Raw genomic sequence first — 20,293 nt, 5'->3', positions numbered from 1 at the left:
TTCTCCGTGGTAAACATGTTAAGCAAGAGAACCCAGTTTAAAAAAATTACATCATAAATTACATCTGAATTAAAAAGCCAGAAAGGCACTGAAACAGTACTTGAAATAATGTGTTTAAAGTGAGGCCTATATACATTTAAATTGGATGGTTGCAGTACAGATAGGCAGGCTTGTTCAGATTTGTTGCTTGTCAAGCAACATTAGCTCATCTCAGCCAGACTAATGTTTATTGTCTAATGAATAACATCACTAGAACAGTTATACAGACCTGTCACTATTGAAGAAAGGGAAACCTATTTTTAATATAAGTAAATATATGAAAGAGAGATTTCCAGGTAATGAAGTCATGGATGAGAAAAAGTAGGAAAGATTTTTGGTTTAAACACTTTAATACCTGATCAAATTTTGTCTCCTGACACAAAGCCCTAGCTCTGAACTTGCAGATTGTTGACCCAGTCTACACAGGCTCAGGATAGCACCAAAGAGCCAATCTAACCCACAGTGCACAGCCAAACCCTGCCTTGCACACCTTGACGTGATTAAACCATTTTGCAAACGTGACAGCTGGAGAGCTTTCCCCACCTTCCTGTTCAGCCTCCTCTTACTGTTGGCAGCAGGGCAGGATTTGGGAGAGACTTCAGATCTCCTGCAGATCACAAATGCATCCATGCAGACACATGCTCCTCCTCCTCATGCAAGGGATACTGAAGATGGATGATCAGGTGTCATCATCACTTTAATACTGAGCTGTCTGCTCTGCACTCTGGAGGTACTTTTAAGTCTCAAAATACTTTAGAGCTCTTACAAAGGTTGAGATTTATGAAGTTGTGTGATGTGGAGTCATCTTATTGACTGATTAAAGTCCTGTGGTGTGTCACAACTGAAATTATTGCAACTCTGTCAGTATTAACTGTGAGATTTCGACATTTACCTATGTAGTTGGCAGATTCAGCAAGCTTGTGGCTAAATTATTTCAATTATTTCTATTACTAATGAGTCAATAATTCTGAGTTATTTTTTTGAGCTGAAGAAACTTCCCACTCTGATACAGAAAAAGAAAAATAGCTTTTTGTTTGCCTGAAAACAAATATAATATTCTGGCAGACAGGTATCTATTGACATCTTTTGTTTTACACACTGAATAATAACTTGTTTAATTTTTAAAAATAACAGTTGATTCAACCTGAGAATACTGATTAGATCTCAGTAAAGTGTTTGTCACCAGAATGCACACAGAAGTAATTCACTAGCTGTTATTAAAGGTTATGTCAATTCCTAACACACAGAATAAAATCTGAGTGTTGAGGTTTAGGGCCCTTCTTTATATATATACTTGTAATCTTTTGGATAAAGGCCCAAGTCTTAAATTTGCTAGGGTACAGGTTTACTGGTATTTCTTTAAAATACACAATATGAAAATTTTTAAGTTCATGTTCAAAAAAAAAATACACTAAAATTTCAGTTTCAGGATCATTTCTGGTTAATGAAAGCAAAAAGGCATCACAGGACAAGTCAAGACAGTATTCAAGTAAAGATTGTACATGACAAGAATAACTCTGGAAACTGAATTTGTTAGGTAATTAGCACATTCTATGACAGTTCACTAAAGCATATCAAGACCACTCTCTGCCTGTGTTCTTTTTATGTCTTGGGAAGAATATAAAAAGAAACTGGAGATCAAATTTAATTATCACTTCATCATGTTTGAACTGATTAGCATTTGCAGATTTCCACATGGATTCTCTTTTTTTACAGAAACATTTGAGCTATGATAATATCATAGAGGTCAAAGTGCCTTTAAATTAGTCCAAATGAGAACCAAATCTTATTTTTATTTCTTCTGGTTTAAGCTGTTGATAGTAATTGAATTGGTATTGAATATTCAAATTATTAAAGCACATCTATATTGGTATTAACTTGGAATTGAACACTTCTAAAATACTACTGAGTAATGTTTGTAGATGAATGATGACAGCTTTTAAACAATTTTATTTCTTCTGTGATCAACTCTTCAGAAAAAAAAAGTAGAATATAAGGGCAGTAAATTGATGCCAATCAATTGGCCAGTCAGCCAGTGATGGCTGAATTGGGTTTGAGTTGGCATCAGTGAGTGCAGATGTTCAGCATCAAAGGCTGGGGGAGAGGCTTCTGCATTCATCTGTAATTGCTCTACCAGAAGTAGGTGTTGCAATGCTGGGTCAAAATCACCTTTCTGGATTCATCTTGCAGTGCATCAGTTCACTAAAAAATATTACTAAATGATAACAGTATTTGGAGTGTAATTTCTATCTTCCACTGATTTAATACCATTTGATTTCCGGAAATAAATGTGGCATATCAATGTAAATTTTCACACAATAATAAGGGCAAACATGAATCCTAAACCTTTGTTGTCTATAGGCATTATCTTTCAGAATTAAAATGTTTGATCTTCTGAGGCTTCATTCTCTTTGCAGATCCTGCTGGTCTTATCTGGGGATGGGTGCTCCCCATGCAGTGGCAATTTCACAGCTTTACAGATTGAGTACATGTGCTACCATGACCTGTAAATGTGCAGGAGTGCTTTGGACAATGATAGCAGATGTGTTTTCATTCCAACAGCATCTATTTTCATATTAAAATTTGTGCTTGAGGTTCAACTTTGTGTAATTTGCTGATGCAGAATCTTAATCTGTGGATATAGGCTGAGTGATGGCATTTTTCTGTAGTAGAATATGGGAACAGTTTCATTAAGGAAATAATTATAAGGGCCAAGATTTCAGTGCATGAAACACAGTTTTATGGTCTACATTTTAGGTGCTTTATAGATGGTTTTTACAAAGGGCCTTGATTTTCAAAGGGGAATAAGGAGGACTGACTAAGTCCTCTTGAAAGCAGTCCTTGAAGACAGACTTGTAAACATGAGAAGTAAAAGGCAAGATGTTAAAACTTCATAGAAAAATCTATCAGTGCTAAATAAATACCTTCATTCTTCCTTTCAACTGCTTCTCCTGGCATAGTAACTTGAAAACAGAATCACATGAAAATGACTTTAAATATTAATATAATAATATGTTTGCTATTAGATATATACTGCTGTATGCACATGTTATAAAAACAGCTTTTTACAAATAATAATAAAAAAATTCATTTTTGCTTAAACATTTTTTGAGAAATCCTGAAAGGTAACAGCATGAAAAGGGACCATCAACAAATCTGTGTACCTTGCAGATTAAGAATATACTTTTAAAAACTACTACATCCCACAGAGTTCAAGATTTTCAGCATTATTGACTGCTGAACATATGTTCTCACATTATCTTTTGTGGATCTCATGTGTGCTTTCTATTTCTATCCATTTCATTAATACTCAGCCATACTCAGTTTTCTGAGTCTCCCACAATTATCCTGTTTATTGTTCTACTCAAGACCTATATTATTGTTTGCTCCCTGATACAAGACTGATTTGGATCAGGTTCTATATTTGGATCAGTTTTTTGAGACAGTCTCATTGTCTTCCATGACTAATGAGGTGAGGCAGGGGAACATTGCTCGGTTTTGGACTTAATGATCAGACATGCTTTGAAACATGTGAAAATAAGTTTGTTTCACCCGTGGTGGATGAAACAGAGCCATGACCTTCAGGTGCTGAAGAAAGGCTCAGGTTTTCCCATCAAAAAGAACCCCACAATGAAGCACTGTGGGAATTTCCTGGGGAGATTAGAGAACATCAGTCACCAGAGGTCTGCAGAGCAGGCTGTGCTTTCTCCTCAGAACTCCTTATTTTCAGGAAAACTACTGGATTTGTAGATTAAAAATAGAGACTTGTCCATGGCAAGAGACAGAAAACAGCATATGCCTTCTTTTTGATTTTGCCTCAACGTCAGAGGGAGTCGGACTGCGAACATTTTAACATGGAGGGAGCCTTTAAAAAAGCTTGACAAGCCCCTCTCTGTAACAGGAGTCTCAACCTCAGAAAAATCAGGGAGAAACAAATGCAAGACTAATTTCCCACTTGTAAAAATCCCTGTTTGAAGAAAAGGGATATTTAGTCTCTGTCAAGGCACAGTTATATTTCACAGAGACAGCTTTAGTCCATCTGTCTGGGGGAGAGGATTGTAAAAGAGTTGGGGCTTCATATGTGACAAAGGATAAGCTAGTTTTAAATTACATTTAGTACTCATGTCAAACATATAAAAAGCCTTATGCTCTTAAATGTGCAATGGTGACCATAGTAATGATCCCATTAAACATCTGATAGAAAAGGAACAAGAACCTCTAGACTAAACCAAAATAAATGTTACTGAGCACTGGTTCCCCTGGTTTATCTTCAATTTTTTTTCAGCCTAGAAGTGTGCAACACTCTAATCAGTCATCACATTTTGCACTGTGATGCCTCCCCTTTTTATGTTTCTTGTTTTAAACTATATTGAAGCCACAAGCTGCCTTCTACAAAGACAGCAGTTCTTGAACCTTGGGGAGAAAAGGGAGAGCTCCCTGCTATGTGCCATCTCTGCTGAGAAGCATGCTGACCCCAATATCTACGGCATTAAAAGATAAAAACATCCTTTGGAGTTTGGTTTCTGTACTTCCCCTCAGGAGCCTGAGTTGAGGTTTTTGCCTTCCCTGGAAAACAAAGAGGTTTGGATGCCTGAAGGGGGCCTGGCTCCTCCCTGGCGCCCTGACCTGAGCCCAGGCGGGCACTGGCCCGGGATGCCGGGTCTCACGCCATCCCTCATCACGGGTCAGATCTCACAGCGCCTTTGTCTCCGTTAACTCTTTCTCCTCTGGAGGCTGGACAACCTCAGGCTACTGGAAGCTGGTGAAACCTTTCCTTTATAATAGGGAGTAGACCAGCCAAGTGTGTGAAATAAAATATTGTTTAAGAGTTCAAACAGAGCAGGAGAGAATGAACAAGGTTTGAAAGGAAGTGCCAGTAAACATTTATTCTTACCAGATGTAACAAGATCAGGAAATAGCTGGGTGATACTCAGGTCCTGTCTGGCCCACACAGACTGGATGTGATTCTCTCACTCCAGGTCTACAAAAATATAATAATATATAATATATAATTATAATAATATAGAATTATATAGAAAATATTTATGAATTATCACAGCAGAGATCCAAAATGAGCATAGCTGTATTGCAGCAAGGCATTGCTAGGTTATGCTGGTTACAATCCTGGCTGTGACAATAGTATATCATATGAAACACAGCATTCAAATTTGAGAAGATAAATTAGATTTGACTTTAAATTATTGAAATAGTCCTAATTTAAATATTTCATGAGAAAAAAAATATGGGTCTACATAATTCTATAATAAATTTCTGTAATAAATCTACACACAGCTTTTTTCTAACTTCACTACTGAGGTTAAAGTGCTTAAGGAAAAAGCATCATTTTAATAATCTTTCCCAAACTGGATTACACTTAATTCAAGTAATCATAGTGATCATCAAAGACCCTGCACTTAGAGTGCAAAGCACATTCACACTACATTGCAATACCAATGTCTAAATATGTACAATTCTGTCATTCCACACTCACAGGACCCTGTAAGCATGTAAGCTCATGATGGGCATTAACCTTATCATTACTCAGCAAAACATTTGCATGTGCAGTGTTCTCTAACTAAGAGGGGCAATTCTGTGATGCCTGAATGGTTCCCCAGAAGTAGTTTTGAAATTGAATGAATTGGAATGAATGAAAAGGAATGGACCTGCCAGGTCTAGTGAGTGACATCCCTGCCCATGGCGTGGGGTTTGGAGCCAGATGATCACAAAAGCCCCTTTCAACCCAAGCCTTTTTATGACTCTATGAATTGTGTAAAACCTGATAGCTGGGCATGATTTCATTGGGACAATTTACAAATTTAGCAAGGCAACTTCATAATCTGCCTTTTTGTATCTGAATATTCCTTATTTCTTCTTCCCTCTGTTGGGGGAGATACAAAAGGTGCTAGGATGTTTAGAGTTTAGAGCATCTATTGTGAAAACCTTTGTCATTATATAGAAACCGACAGAGAATAGGAAATGAAACAACTCATCCATGTTCCTTTTTTTTTTTTTTAATTTATGACATTATGACTTCAAGCTAGAATTGAAAGTGCTCCTTTTTTATGTACTTGCTGCAAGTAATCAACATATAATCTCTGCATTTAATATTTTAGGGGTTTTGGATTCATAAACTTATAGCTTGGAATATATTTAATTTGAGAATCAGACTGATATGAAGAAGATTGCTTTTTTTTTTTTTTTTGGTGAAGAGAAGTTTCAAGTATTTCAAACAAAATGACCATTTCTTCTGCACAGTCATTATCAGAACAATCCAACAGAGTGTGCTCATGTACTGTGAGAGCTGAAGCTGCTTATAGTTAAAAGATGTTTTTCCTATCTCTTCTTCTTCCTCTTTAAAAATAATTAACTATAAAAGCTGCATTCCCTGTCAAGATTTTCAACGACATATAACATCCCAGAAGAAACAAGCATCATCTTACATAATTAAATGGAGGAAGAAAGGGAATTCTAGATGAGAACTGTGGGAGTAAAACTTTTTTACAGAAAGTCAGTGTTTAACAGCAATAGCACAGGGATCCACCAAGCTTTTTATGTTAGTAAAAGTATTGAGCTGTGCCCTGGTGATTAACCCCAGGGCCATCTTGTGCACAGCACTGCACTTTTGGAGAGGTGATCTGTGAGGCTGGAGGAGCTGAGAGTTCAGTCTGGGGAATGACAGAGCTGAAATGGATTCTTCTGCTGGGGGATGCTTGCAAAAGGTTCTGCTGGATAACGTTGTGATGTTAAGATATGCAGACATTGTTGCAGCCCAGATAATTTTTTGCCAATAAAAACTGTATTTGTGTGGGATAGATCCCCAAAGACAGCAGCTAATATTGGGCATTGGAGACAGCACAAGAACTAGATGCAGATTCATATCCTTCCTCATAACAAATCTTCTGACAAAGCTGGAGTAGTTTCCCATTCTGTTTATAGAAACACTTGAAACCTTTAATACCGAAATCTGCTCTCTGAATAAAAATAATAAAGATTGCTCAATACGGGCAGGAATAGGGCATGTTTGATGCAATCCAGCACACATCTGTGTCCACGAGGGCTGAATATTTTGAAAAAGGCAGACATGGGCATTTGAAAGTCAGTGCTACACAGAAGGGAAGGGAATGCTGTACTGCTAAAGTGAGAAAAATTTGGACTTTGTTTGCTACCTCAGTTGTCAATTATCAGCTGCGAAATAGCTCCGACCAACAAACAGGTTACCACTGGATGGGAAGTTAATGTACATTTTCATAGTCTGATGCCTTAGCCCACAGCAAATTCAAGAGGCTTAGAGAAATCTGAAGTGCATGAAACAGCTGAGAGAGCTGATTTTGTGAAGAGCTGCTGTACAGTAACTGCCTCAGGGAAGTAATTTATTCTGTGCCTCAAAACCCAAACTCAAATAAGAATATTGTTGTTGCTCTGAAGGTTGTCAAAAGATAAAGTTCACTGCTGATTAAAATTAGCAGTCATTTCATTGCCATCATTAATATTGTAATGATACCTAGTTATGTAGATTATTGCCATCTCCTTCATAGTGCCACAGCATTACTGTTTAATAAAATCACATCTGAGAGGAAGTGGATACCTTGATCTGAAAAGGTAATCCCAAAATCTCCACATGCTGCATGGTTCCATGTAAAACATAGACTGACACACTCTGTTTCACTTGAAGAATCCCCAAAGACCTAAATCTGTGTGCTCTTGCAAAAGCATTCTGTGTGCCAAGCCCCCACTGCTCTCCCCTTGCAATATAATTACACTGGGATCCCTCCCGACAGGTGAAGTCTTTCTCTTTGGAAAAATGCTTGCAGCATTCTGGGACCTCTCTCATCCACACACTGTTTAAAACTCAGCTCTGAGGATTAGCCTGCTTTGCCTTCCTCTTCTTCTCCACAGTTACAGTCTTTCTTCCTGGCTCTAGGCTTTAGGCCACTTTACTGCATTTCAATTTTGCAAAACTGAGAACTCATGCCAACTGAATAAGAAACTCAAAGAGTTTAGAAATGTCTTCTAGTGTAAGAACTTCAGACTTTGTAAGATCTTACTAGCTGGTGTGGTTAGTTCTTGAGTCCATCAGCATTAAGAACATATTCCTGCTAATAAGGTTGCCACAATGCATCAGTTATATTCTTATACCTTTAGACATATAAATCAGAGGAGACATGTCTGGTGCAGTACTAGCATAAGTATATTTGAAAAAAGCCAACCCTGAAGGATGTGAACAATGGAAAAATTTCATCAAGCTTTATTTGAAAATTCCTCATCACTGCCATTAGTATGATGATAAGAATGTAATGGATAAGATACATTCCTGAGTTTATTAATCTTCAATTCTTTTTCAGCACAGCTTCCAATTGAGCTTATATTCTTAAAATGAGCAGTGATTTTATATGTCTTGGGTTTTGCCTAGTTTTCAATGTTTTCCAAAAGCAGGCTACTTAGAAACTACCTTTTGCGTCCCTTAGGAAAAACAGCCCAAAAAATGAATATACATTGTGAGAGGCCCATGATGTGTGAGGATGTACTTATTTCACTGCTGAATTTCATCTGTCTCATTTTCTGTGATAAGGAAATTCCTTCACATTTTGAACTAAGGTTTCACAACTGTATGGGAGCTGACTTGGTAGCAGAATTAACAGTCTCCTGTACCTATGCAAACATTTAGGGATAAAACAAAAAGAAACAAATCCCATGAAGCACAAATTTCTGAGGTTCACATATTAAATCTGTATTACTGTCTGACTTCACTAAAAACAGGAGCTCAGCAAATATCACATTCATGTAGCCTGGTGTTAAATTTCCCCAGCTGTCCTTTTTCTTCTTTATTATTTCTGTATTAAAGCTTGTGCACATTCAACAAACAGGACAAAGACTGTCTAACAGTAACATCCAGTCAGTCAAAAGCTCTTTGTACATGGAAGCATCTTTACTTCTGCAACCAGACAGGGAGTGAGTTGGTGTGTTAGCATTCTTGTCACTGGTACCAAATAATAGCTGGAACAGTTCTGCTGCAACAGGTTATGTCTTAAGGATCAATTTGTAATGCAGACTGCAAACCTGTCTGATTTATGAAGCAGCTGCTATCCTCAGGACCAGATCCTGTCAGACACATTAGTCTGGCCACACTGTGAGAAAAAAGTAGATTATGCCCTTTAGACTCACAATGAATTATGAAACTCTCCAGCTTCTGTTTCTCTCCAGAAACAACAATGATGTGAGGAAAGGAGAGATAATTTTCTTTCATTGGTCTCACAAATGACAGCTCATATTTAGACATCTGGGGTAATTGTTTCCAAAATTAAGAGACTCAAAATAGCACTTGTTTGTCTAAAATCAGCTAGTTCATCAATATTTAATTCAATACTGGCAGTATTTCTGACATTCTTAATTTAAATGGTGAGAAAATTCAGTTTCACTAAAACGTTCCAAAATTATTACTGCCAAAAAGGATTTTAGAATTCGTTTTCAAGCAAATCTAAAGAAATATATGACATGAAGCTGAAAATTATTAGAAGACATTGGAGCTGAAAGGAATGGGTTTTTCAAAGACATAGGATATGGAAAAATGCAGGAGGGACTTATATTCTCACCAAAGGTCAAATAAAACTGAATAGAACTAAGAGAAATGAGGGCTGCACAGAGACTGGCAAACACTCAGGAAGTAACTTTGTGCCTGTAATATAATTACAAAATATATCACAGGGCAAGAGTGACTCCCTGAGAGAGATGGACAATATGAATTGGCTGTAATTATTGATTAAGAATCTCAGTCTTACTAATCAGCAGGACTTTGAAAAACACGAGATGTACAGTATCTTTTTTTCATCTAATTATACTAAAAATTATTAGATCGAATTCTGTGAGCAGTGCAGAAGTGCTCTATATCGGCACAAGTTGCATAGGCAATTTCTACTTAAAATAACATAAACTAAAAGGGTTTTTAATTTAAATTTCCTCTTGCAAAGGCTGGTTGCCAAAAAGCTCTTCTCACTATTGCTCGGTCATTGGTGGGTAATTTGTTCCAGACTCTTTCACCTTCTCTGGAAAGGATCTTTGTGTCAGCTGTTTCCACATCTAGTTTTAAATCTTTCCAGTTTTGCAGGGGGAATTAATTCTCTGGGTAAACACCTCAGAAGAGCATACGTATGACAGTCTTTCCCTGTGTAGTTGCTCATATTTCCCCCGTGACTGAATTAGGCACGTGTGGGTCCATATAAATAGAAGAGAGATGAAGTGGAAATATAGCTTCTTATTTCACACTTTTTCAATATCTAGGGCCCAGAATTCATAAATACCAGAAGCTGCTGCTGCTGTCCTCATTGATATCTCTGTCTGCAAAGTTAAGTATTTAAGGAAGTAGCTAGTAACCAGTCTTGCCAGAATCCTGGACCAAAATTTCTGTCAGTGTTGGGAGATCCAGCAGGGTTACTTGGACATTTATTTGTTTGAGATGATCATGCATACAGAAATGTACACTGGTTTCACAGCATACTGAAAAATTGCCCACACCCGATATGGATTGTTTCTTCACAGCCAGGCCTTGAAAACAATCAAAATTAGGGTCTTGGATAGATGCCACCCTTTCCTCTCAGTCACAGTCATATGGCACTGCCATAGCTCAGGTCAGGCCTTGTCTCCCACTCTTGGCTGGTGAGTGGCTCTGAACACTCACACAAAGTACAAAGCCCCACTGAGACCTATGAACCTGTCAGTGCAGCCAGCAGCTCTCTCTGAAGACTGCAAGCAAAAAACAGCCTGGCCAGCAGCACAGCAACAATTTCAACAGCATGAACTTATTTTAGCATCAGGAAAACAATCAAGTCCTGTGAGAGAGCACAGCCTAGATACCCCTGGATCCTGAGTGCCCTGCCCCAGTCTATGTTCCATGTTCCACTGGCCATGGCAGCTGCTTTGGTCCAGAGTAAGAGGTGACTGAGGCTCTTTGCCTCCCAAACACGTGTGGATAAACCACATCAGACACCCTGAAATGCTTGTCCCTGGCCACTGTAGGGATTTGACAAGAGGAAGTAAAATTCCCTTCTCTGCAGGGCCTGAAAGTACCTCCCTCCCTGCAGCAGAAGGGAACACGTGAGATGGGGATACATGGCCCGAGCTGCACTATGCCAGACAAGGAAAAATAGCACAATTCAGATTTAAGTGTTTCTTAGGAGCTCTGCTCTGTGTTTGGCAGACAGGCACAATTCTTCAGCTGGCCACTAATGAGCTCTGCCTGAGCAGTGCATAAGCAGTGGTCCAAAACAGCTGTGTTGCTTTGCTCTGCCTTGATGTGGTTCTGCAGCCCAGGTCTTGTATCTATTTTCCACCCTTCCAGTGCTAATGGTTTCTGACCTCTGAACCAGTGTTTGCTGGGGCTGAGCAAATGCCTCTGGTTTTGTGTTCAGGCTCAATGCCAGCCACAAGTCTCTAATCACATTATATCCTGCTGTTCTCTGCAAAGAAACTCTGGACACTAGCACTGCATTCAAGGCTCTCCTTTTATTTAGCAGCCCTGCTCTGCCCACAGTCTCATCAATAACAACATTAAAGACCATTTATGTGCACAACTGGACACTCTGGAAAACTGAGGGGTATAATGGGCAGCAGATGAGCACTCCAATCATTTAACACTATTAGATAACAGAGCCCACTGGTTTTTCAATCCATAAAACAGCCTTTCCCATGCTGAAACATGATCTCTTTAGAGAATATATATTATACACTAACAATATTCTTTCATGACAAAAAAAGGAGAGCCTTTTGTTTCCTTTTATAGGCAGAGTCTGTTTTCAGAGAGTGTGAATCATTACTGACACAGGGGACAGATGAAATATAGGTGGTCAAGACCAAGACTGGTTTATGTTGTAAAGCATTTAGAGGAATATAACACAACACCAGAGAAACCAATTAACTTATGGGAGGAACGTGTTCCTACATGCATGGTATAATGGCTGAGTATTTTGGTGGTGAATATCAAAATAAATATGGTAATATAAGTCTAATTTAAAAGCTGTTATTTCAGATAAATGGGGGGAAAAGTAATTATATTAAAAATTCAATTAGGAACTAACTAAACAACCAACCAATGACATTAAAAAATAGTAAAACTCCATTTTGTGCAACATTGTCTTGGTATTATTCCAACATCTGAAGTTTCCACTCAGAATCGGGCTCTTTGCCATCCTACAGAAGGATGCACAATGTGGGAGTCTTAAATTCAGTGATTTTTGAGGAATTAGAATGTACCAGTCCCTCAGGGGTCCATACTGGGACCAGTTTTTTTTAATGTCTTCGACAATGACATAGTGGAATCAAGTGCACCCTCAGCAGGCTGACACCAAGCTGAGTGGTGCAGCTGACACACGTGAAGGACAGGATGCCATCCAGAGGGACCTGGGGAAGCTCCAGAAGGGGCTCCATGGGAACCTCATGAGGTTCAACAAGGCCAAGTGCAAGGTGCTGCACTTAGCATGAAGTGCTACCTAGTGCTACCTAGTATGAATGGACAGAGAGCAGCCTTGCTGAGATGGACGTGGGGATACTGGTGGATAAAAAGCTCAGTGTGAGCCAGCAGTGTTCTCTCATAGGCCAGAAAGCCAATTGTGTCCTGGGTTGCATCAAAATTTGGCCAGCAGGTAAAGGGAGGTGACTCTGCTCATGAGGAATACTGCTCTGGAGTCCTCAGCATGGGAAAAACATGGACCTATTGAAATGGGTCCAAAGGAGGGCCATGAAAATGATCAGAGGGATGGAATACCTCTCCTGTAATGAAAACCTGAGAGAGGTGGAGCTGTGCTGCTTGAAGAGAAGGGTCTGGGGAGAGGTTATTGTGGACTTACAATATTTGATGGGGACTTTTAAGAAAGATAGGAAAAACAATTTCAGTAGGGACTGTTGCAAACTAACACAGGATTAATTTAGACTAGATTTAATAAAGACGTTTTGCAATGAAGGTGGTGAAACATGGACAGATTGCCCAGAGAGGTGGCAGATGCCCCACTCCTGGAAACATTCCAGATCAGGCTGGATAGGGCTCTGAGCAACCTCTTCTAGTTGAAGATGTCCCTGCTCTTTGCAGGGGTGGTTGTAGTAGACAACCCTTCCAGGCCAAGCTCTGCTGGGATTCAGGGATTCTATGGTTACATGGCAGTCTGCTTAACCTGCGTTCTCTGCAGATGAAAATCTCTCACAGCCTTTATGTTTAACTAACAGTAATTGTAACAAAGGACAAGAACGGGTTGCACTGGGGTGTTACCAGACAGGCAAATGACTCAGAAACAAGTTTCTGACATGTTTTGGAAACCTTGGAGTTTTCACTGTAATGTTTGTAGGAAGAATATATAAATATTTTATATAACGGACTGACAGTTACATATCTTTGCCATGAACAAATTCTTGGTAGTTAGACAGATACAAGGACAGATAGATAACTTTAAGTGATGCAAGTGTGAACTGTAGTCAGCAACTGGTTTTCAGATATAATCTGTTACCATCCATTTAGCACATGAATACTGTAAAGACATTTTTCTAAATGCTTCCAGCCATGGTTATATAAAAAACTCAGTAAAGAAAAACTATTTTCAGAGACCCAGGAAATGTAATTCTGAACCGGTCTGTTTAAAGATTCTTGATGGCATGAAGCAACAATAGCTGCTAGAAGGCAGCTGTTTGCAGGTATGCCATCTTCATCACTGTCTAGTTACACAGGCTGTCTCTTACCTACATGCAAACCATTCAGTCCAACGTGAGTGACTGGAAATAACGATCTCAATTTTAATATTTTACAGCCACTTCAAACGTACATAAATGAGTATTCAAGCTGCAAGGTAAAAAAGAAACAGGCCAAAATTCTCTTTTATAAAAAAAAATCTCATGTCAGATTGACTTTTACATTCCTGTAGTTTCACTGTAGCCACAGGGCTTTTTTCAATCTTTTAAAGTGAAATTGTCTCCATACGTATGATAGATGGTACATCTAGAAGAAGGTATCTGGCAGAAATAATGGATTCACTTTTGGTATCATCATAACAGTCTGCAATATTATCACTTGTTGTATACAATAATTTAACAGACTATATATACTGAGTGTATAAATATTAGATTGTATTTCATATCTTTAGATTTTACACATTTTCAGCAAGCTGCTAGAAAAGGAATCTAGCAAGTTGAAGAGGATAATAAAAATTTAATCCACATGTGGAATTTCTATAAAGTATACTCCAGTAGTTCTTATACATCAGAAGTTATTTACTTTGCTTCAGTTTTGTTCAATTTTCTTTCTCTTGTCTTCCCCATACCATATTTCTTCTTTCTCTCATGCAGTTCCATAGAGTTATAACAGAGATTAAATTTACCGTTTGTTTTGAAGTCAGATTTGACCTTTATACTCTAACATAATAAAAGAGAATTTTACAGTAATACGTTGTTAAACTTTGATGGCTAAGCCCCTTCCCCTCCAGCCTCTCACAGACTTAAATAATGAAATGTTCCCATGGTGAGTTCCCCTGGAATCATAGGTAATGTCTAATTTCAACCAGAAGATGCTAAATATTTGCCAAGAGAGACTGGGTAACTGTCTATTTCAAATTGCAGCATTTTGTAAATAAAATAGTACAATTCTACTATACTTGCTATACAATAGTATAATCCTACAGTTTTAAATTGAACAAGACAGGATTTTATTAAAACAAAAACCACAAAACATCATGTAAATATCTGTAATTAGAAAAGGATCAGGAGACCCAGCAGATCAGGCATGACTTAACATGTAATATGATCAAAAATTATAGATATTTCCAAATATTTGGTAAGTTAAAACTTTGAATTTCTGTGTCAGATTTCACTTTGAAGACTTCCCTATTCCCCAGTGGAATAGGAAGACAAAAATTGGAAGATTTTTCTCCTTAATTTATCACATTCCTATTTGGATGTGGTGTTGATCAGTGGTGAAAAGGGATGTCTTATGAGTCACCAGCATAAAAAACCAGTTTCCCTGCAATCAAGGTTAATTAATGCCAGCTGATGTTCTGCACAGCTTTTTCATTTTTAGCATTGGTGAGATACTGGGATTTCAGACAGTGAAGGGGAAATAAAGTACCAGGTACAGGTAGCTAGGATTAACACTCACTACAGGATAAATATTTGAAGTGCAGTCATGAAAAGAAAAGGAAGTATGTTCTTTGCACAGTGCTGGAATGAAGAGCAAAAAGAAAAATACAGAAAATAAAGTTTAAAATGCAGGGAAAATAACCTGTCACATCTTGAAGGGTATGGAAAACAGCCAATAGCTATCTTTTCACCTCATGGTTTTGAACATGATTTGACAAATAGTGATATTAGGAAGTGTACTTTTAGGAAAATATTGGGACTATAAGGCACATCTTTTGACTCTAGAGATTCTTTTTCCTTCCTGAGCCTGTGAAAGATGTTCCATTTCCTTTGAAGTCCAGAGCAAACCACCCACAGAGGACAAGATTACACCCCATATCCCTAGTATTTAAGACACTCATCTCCAGTGCTGTTAGAAAAAGCCTGCTTCTGAAACCTTTTAACATGATATAGACAAATTTCTAAATCTCTTTGTATTTATGAAAATTGACTGTCCTGATTAAAACTTCATGTTTTATTTTAATGTCCTTCTACATGTAAACACACATGACACCTTTTCTTTCAAAAGCTACATTCATGTAGTTTAGCAGATTTATTTCTAGGTGATTCTGCCTATATGGGCCACATGTCAGACTTTCATCTTAAACCAGATTTCAACTAAATTTTCAGCTAAATTGGCTTTACCAGACACATATAGTTCCATATGCTGTATAGGTTGTTGTGGTTTCCCTACATATTTGGAGGGAAAACTGTAAAAAGAGAACTTCATTTATGGGTAGTACTGGCATAACATTGTGATAAAGCCCAGACAGTTTCTTGAATTTCCAGAGTATTTTGCCTTTGTGTCAGCTGTCTTGGAGTCAGGCAGCCACCTGGTGATGGGAGAGTGATTGTGTTGGGATGCAACCACCTCAGCACTGCTAAACAGTGGGAGAAAGGTCAGTATGGCATCCCCAAGGTGTGGGTGACAGAAGATGGATAGACACTCACCTTGTACCTTTCTTGCATGTTAGGGAAGTTTCTGAGAACAGGCATCTTTTCCCTACATTATCCTGGAGCATATGGGCTATTATCCTCTCCTTAAAAGGATAAAGTCCCAAATTTTAGCTTCTTCTTCCATGGACTCTATGACACTGTACATTTTGCTGGTTTTTCTCTGAGTACAGAACAGGTAGGTTTATTTTCTTTGGTCCTCCCAGCTAAACTGAGCAACCGAGAGCACACTGAATATTTATGTTCCTCATGGGAGGGAGGGAGGAATGAAGGAAGGAAGGAAGGAAGGAAGGAAGGAAGGAAGGAAGGAAGGAAGGAAGGAAGGAAGGAAGGAAGGAAGGAAGGAAGGAAGGAAGGAAGGAAGGAAGGAAGGAAGGAAGGAAGGGCCAAGATACAAATTTGTCTATACAGGATGGAAGGATAGTGTAATACTTTTGCTTCCAAGATGAAAAAGCAAACATCAGCCCTGACAGAACTGCATAACGTGAAAAGATGACAGGTAAGGCTTTGCCTTTCTTGAATTTATCTGGCCATGGTCCTTTAGCTGACAAAGCACTTCTGTGATTACTACCCAGCTAGTCTCCAATCTGGCACCAGAGGAGTACAGCTGCAAAATCTGTGAAGAGCTCATTCACAGCAAATACCACCCAGATAGGCCAAAACCAATTATGGGTAGCAGTTATTAAAGCTCTTTAGCATGAAAGAAGTTTTTTTGGTGTAAGATTGTGTAATGCATAATATATGCCCAAACATATGTCCACAGACCAGTCGTGATGCATTTCAGTTTGGGCAAAAGCCTATAGTTGTTTGACTTAAGTAATAAAAGGGTTTTTAAACCTTTATGGAAACCACAGAGAACGCCAAACAGATGGAACTGAAAGTCCTTTTTTGTTCATAGCCCATTCAGGATAAATACTATCTGTATTGCAGCATTCACCCACTTTTTTACTGTTATCTGAGGTGCTACTGCTGAGCCAAGTATATCGTATTTTCTGCTTGGTGGCATAAGAAAGGTGCCTCCCATACTTTCCAAGAGCATTGCTATACCACCAGTACAAGGTATCAACTTATTTTCAAAATAAGTACTACTAATAAATGTAAAAAAAAAAAAAAAAATAAAAAATTGAATTGAGGTTGTTAAGGTAAAGACAGTTGCAATCTAGGAATCTAGGATTAGCAAATTACTCCCAGTAGAATTTAGTAAGAGCAACAGAAATCATCTGATTACTAGAAGTTTGCCTAACTCTGAATGGTATTAAACTTTGTTACTAGGATCTTGAATGCTACAATGTAAAAATGCTATTCAGTCCAAAAGTAACAACTAGCCTATTTTTATTAATGAAGTTTCTTCTTTTGGTCAGTGTCCCGCTATTCTCCTGAAGGACCAAAGAGTCGCCTTCTTCGAGTAGTATAAGCAAAAGCTATAAATAAGGACCTTGTGCAGCTAACACCTGAATTATGGTATCACAGAACTTTTGAGGCGGCCTTTGCAGTTATGCTGTGCCTGTGAAAGAGCACAGACAAAACCAGGTGACAGATAAGATGCTCAAAATAGGCAGAAGGGGAGCAATAATACCCCTTACCTCAGCTTTGTGGGAAATAGCAGGGGTCCTGTATTATTTAATAGCATTTTATCGACTGCAGGACAGAAGAGGAAAAAAAAAAATCAGATTTGTAGAAAAAATATTGATTCGAAATTGTGTATTTTCCCTCATCCTTATCAGAAAACATTTATAAATAAGAATTATTTCAAACTTGATGGCATAATGAAGAGCGAGAGAATCTTCTGTGGCTTCCATTAGAATGTTACCCAACTCAACAGGGAAATTGGCACTCCATTGTCCACTCCTCACACAAGCAGTGGTATACAGAGGAGTACACACAGTATACAGTGTAAGGGTGGTATCACTTCTAACAACAGTGGTTAAGGGCTTATCTACAGCTGATTTGATCAGTGGGTGTCTTACTGGGTCAAGACCCAAAAAGGAACACAGCCCTGGCTCCCTCTAGGGGCACAGAAACAAGAGATGGCAAAGCTTCACATCACCTTAGAGAAGGTCAGGCCACAGGTGCTTTCCTCAACAGGGGTGACATGTGGGAGAGACTGCTGTCACAGCACCCTGCTCTCCTACTTAATCAGCAGAAAACTGCAGTTTTTCCTCCTCTTTTCTCTGGCAGTCTAGTTCAGAACTGATCTAACATTTTCCCTCCTCTCTCTTTTAATTGGGAAAGGTTAGACAGGTTTCCACAGGTTTTTTTGTCCAATTAATGATTATGTCCCCTGAACAATGGCAAATGAGAATCTCAGTCCAGTAGTGCCATGGTACATAGCTACACAGATTTCTCTGTGCTTTGGAGAGAGCTATGATGTTCACAAAGGGGCATTGTGTTGGAAACAACAGTGACTGCTGTTTGATAGTTGGTTTTCCACCCCAAAGATAAGTTAGGAAGTGCTGGTGCAGTCATTGAAACCCTGGCCTGTATTACAGGGAGAGTCTCAAATGTCACCCTTTCAAGAAGGTTCAAAAGTGTGTTCCACCTCACTCATGATGAGCCTTTGCTGCTGGTTCTAGGCTGAATTTTCTACTCCTACAGTAATTTAAACAGTAACGAGGTACAGAGCAGCAGAAATGTCTGTCTTCTGAGCTCTATTCCTGTGATCTGACAGATCTTTCGATCTGTTGATTTCCGAGCCTGAAGGATTATTTCAGTGCCAGTATGATATTACCTCCTATAAAAAGCCTCTATAGATGTTCCCCAAAATAAATGAGACCACCTAAAGGTGTGAAATGAAATTTTTCAAAATCTATTTTACATTTTAACAGTATATAAACCTTATTAAAAGATCCTATACTACTACAGAGGGTAATACATCCTTCTCTTTAAATACATGAATTTAAACTTAAGGGAGAAACTAATGATGCTGTTCTTGAGGTTTAATGCAAGAAGCATCTTGGAATTTTAAGCCAGTTCCTCTGCTAGTGGAAAGCAGAGTTATTCCAGTGAAGGCAGTGGAGTTCTGCAAATTTATGTTGCTAGGGATCTGTCTGACAATGGTAAGTGACAGAAGAGACAGCCATCTCTCAGTAAAAAGAAAATGCAAGGGTCAAAAAACATCTGATATGTATTCAGCAGTGATTGCTCCTAAGAGAAAGGGCAAAAATAAATGCCCTGTAGTGGAAAGAGGAAAGGATGATGCAAGCAAGACCGAGGAAAAAGAAAAAAAAACACAGTCAATCAGAAGCTGCAGAGAAAAGATGATAAGGGCAGCAAAATATCAAGTTGGGCTGAAGCCAGCTGAGCAATGCAACAAGAATAAGAATGTAACTTGATTATAAAGCAGAGGAAAATTACAATACTGTGAATAAAATAATCTATTGAAGCTTGTTGTGTGAGGCTCCAAACACTTCATGTGCAAATTTGAGATTTGTATTATCCTCATCCAAAGTTGCTTTGAAGAACTGCTCTGTCAGAGCGAATTTTTTTACTACATTTGATTGACATCTGTAGTTAGAATTACAGAACTTTATCTAAATGTACAATTTCTCTGTCTTTCTGTAATGCTTACTCTGTAGAGTTTTTTAATTTAAAAACATTGAAAAATACTTTATGGACTTAATATTTTTCTTGGTTTTTTTTTCAGAGAGAAATATTTTACATTTAATATCATGCCTAATCTAATAGGTACCTATATCCATAAAATCCAAGTGAAGAGAGAAAGAAAAAAAGGAGATTTTATATTATCCCAAAAATGAGAAAAGATACATTCTTTTTTCACAATCATCTTTTGACAGGGAGTACAGAGCTCAAGACAAGTAGATGTTAGAACTATTATATGTACTTTAGAAATTATTCTCATGATCTACAGTTTTATTTAAATGACCAGCAGTCATCATATGGGCAGAAAAAGTGAATTACCCAGATGAGCTCCAGCCTGAGCTGTAGGTAAATACCACATACAGGATTGGACCTAAAATGTCTCAGCAGAAATCTAATGGAGATGTCAATATAGAAGTCTTGAGCCAGTGACATAATTTGTCTCACCTTTGAAAATAAGCCTGAAAAGTTCTCAATGTCAGACCTTTGCTAACATCACAGAAAATGCAAGACTTTTGAAAATTAGCACTTGCATCTCTTACTATTTTCTCCAGGATAA

This window comes from Agelaius tricolor, unplaced genomic scaffold (genome assembly GCF_023055355.1).
Source record: "Agelaius tricolor isolate 1412-34295 unplaced genomic scaffold, bAgeTri1.0.p SCAF_26, whole genome shotgun sequence".
NCBI lineage: Eukaryota > Metazoa > Chordata > Aves > Passeriformes > Icteridae > Agelaius > Agelaius tricolor.
This window is presented reverse-complemented; position numbering follows the sequence as displayed.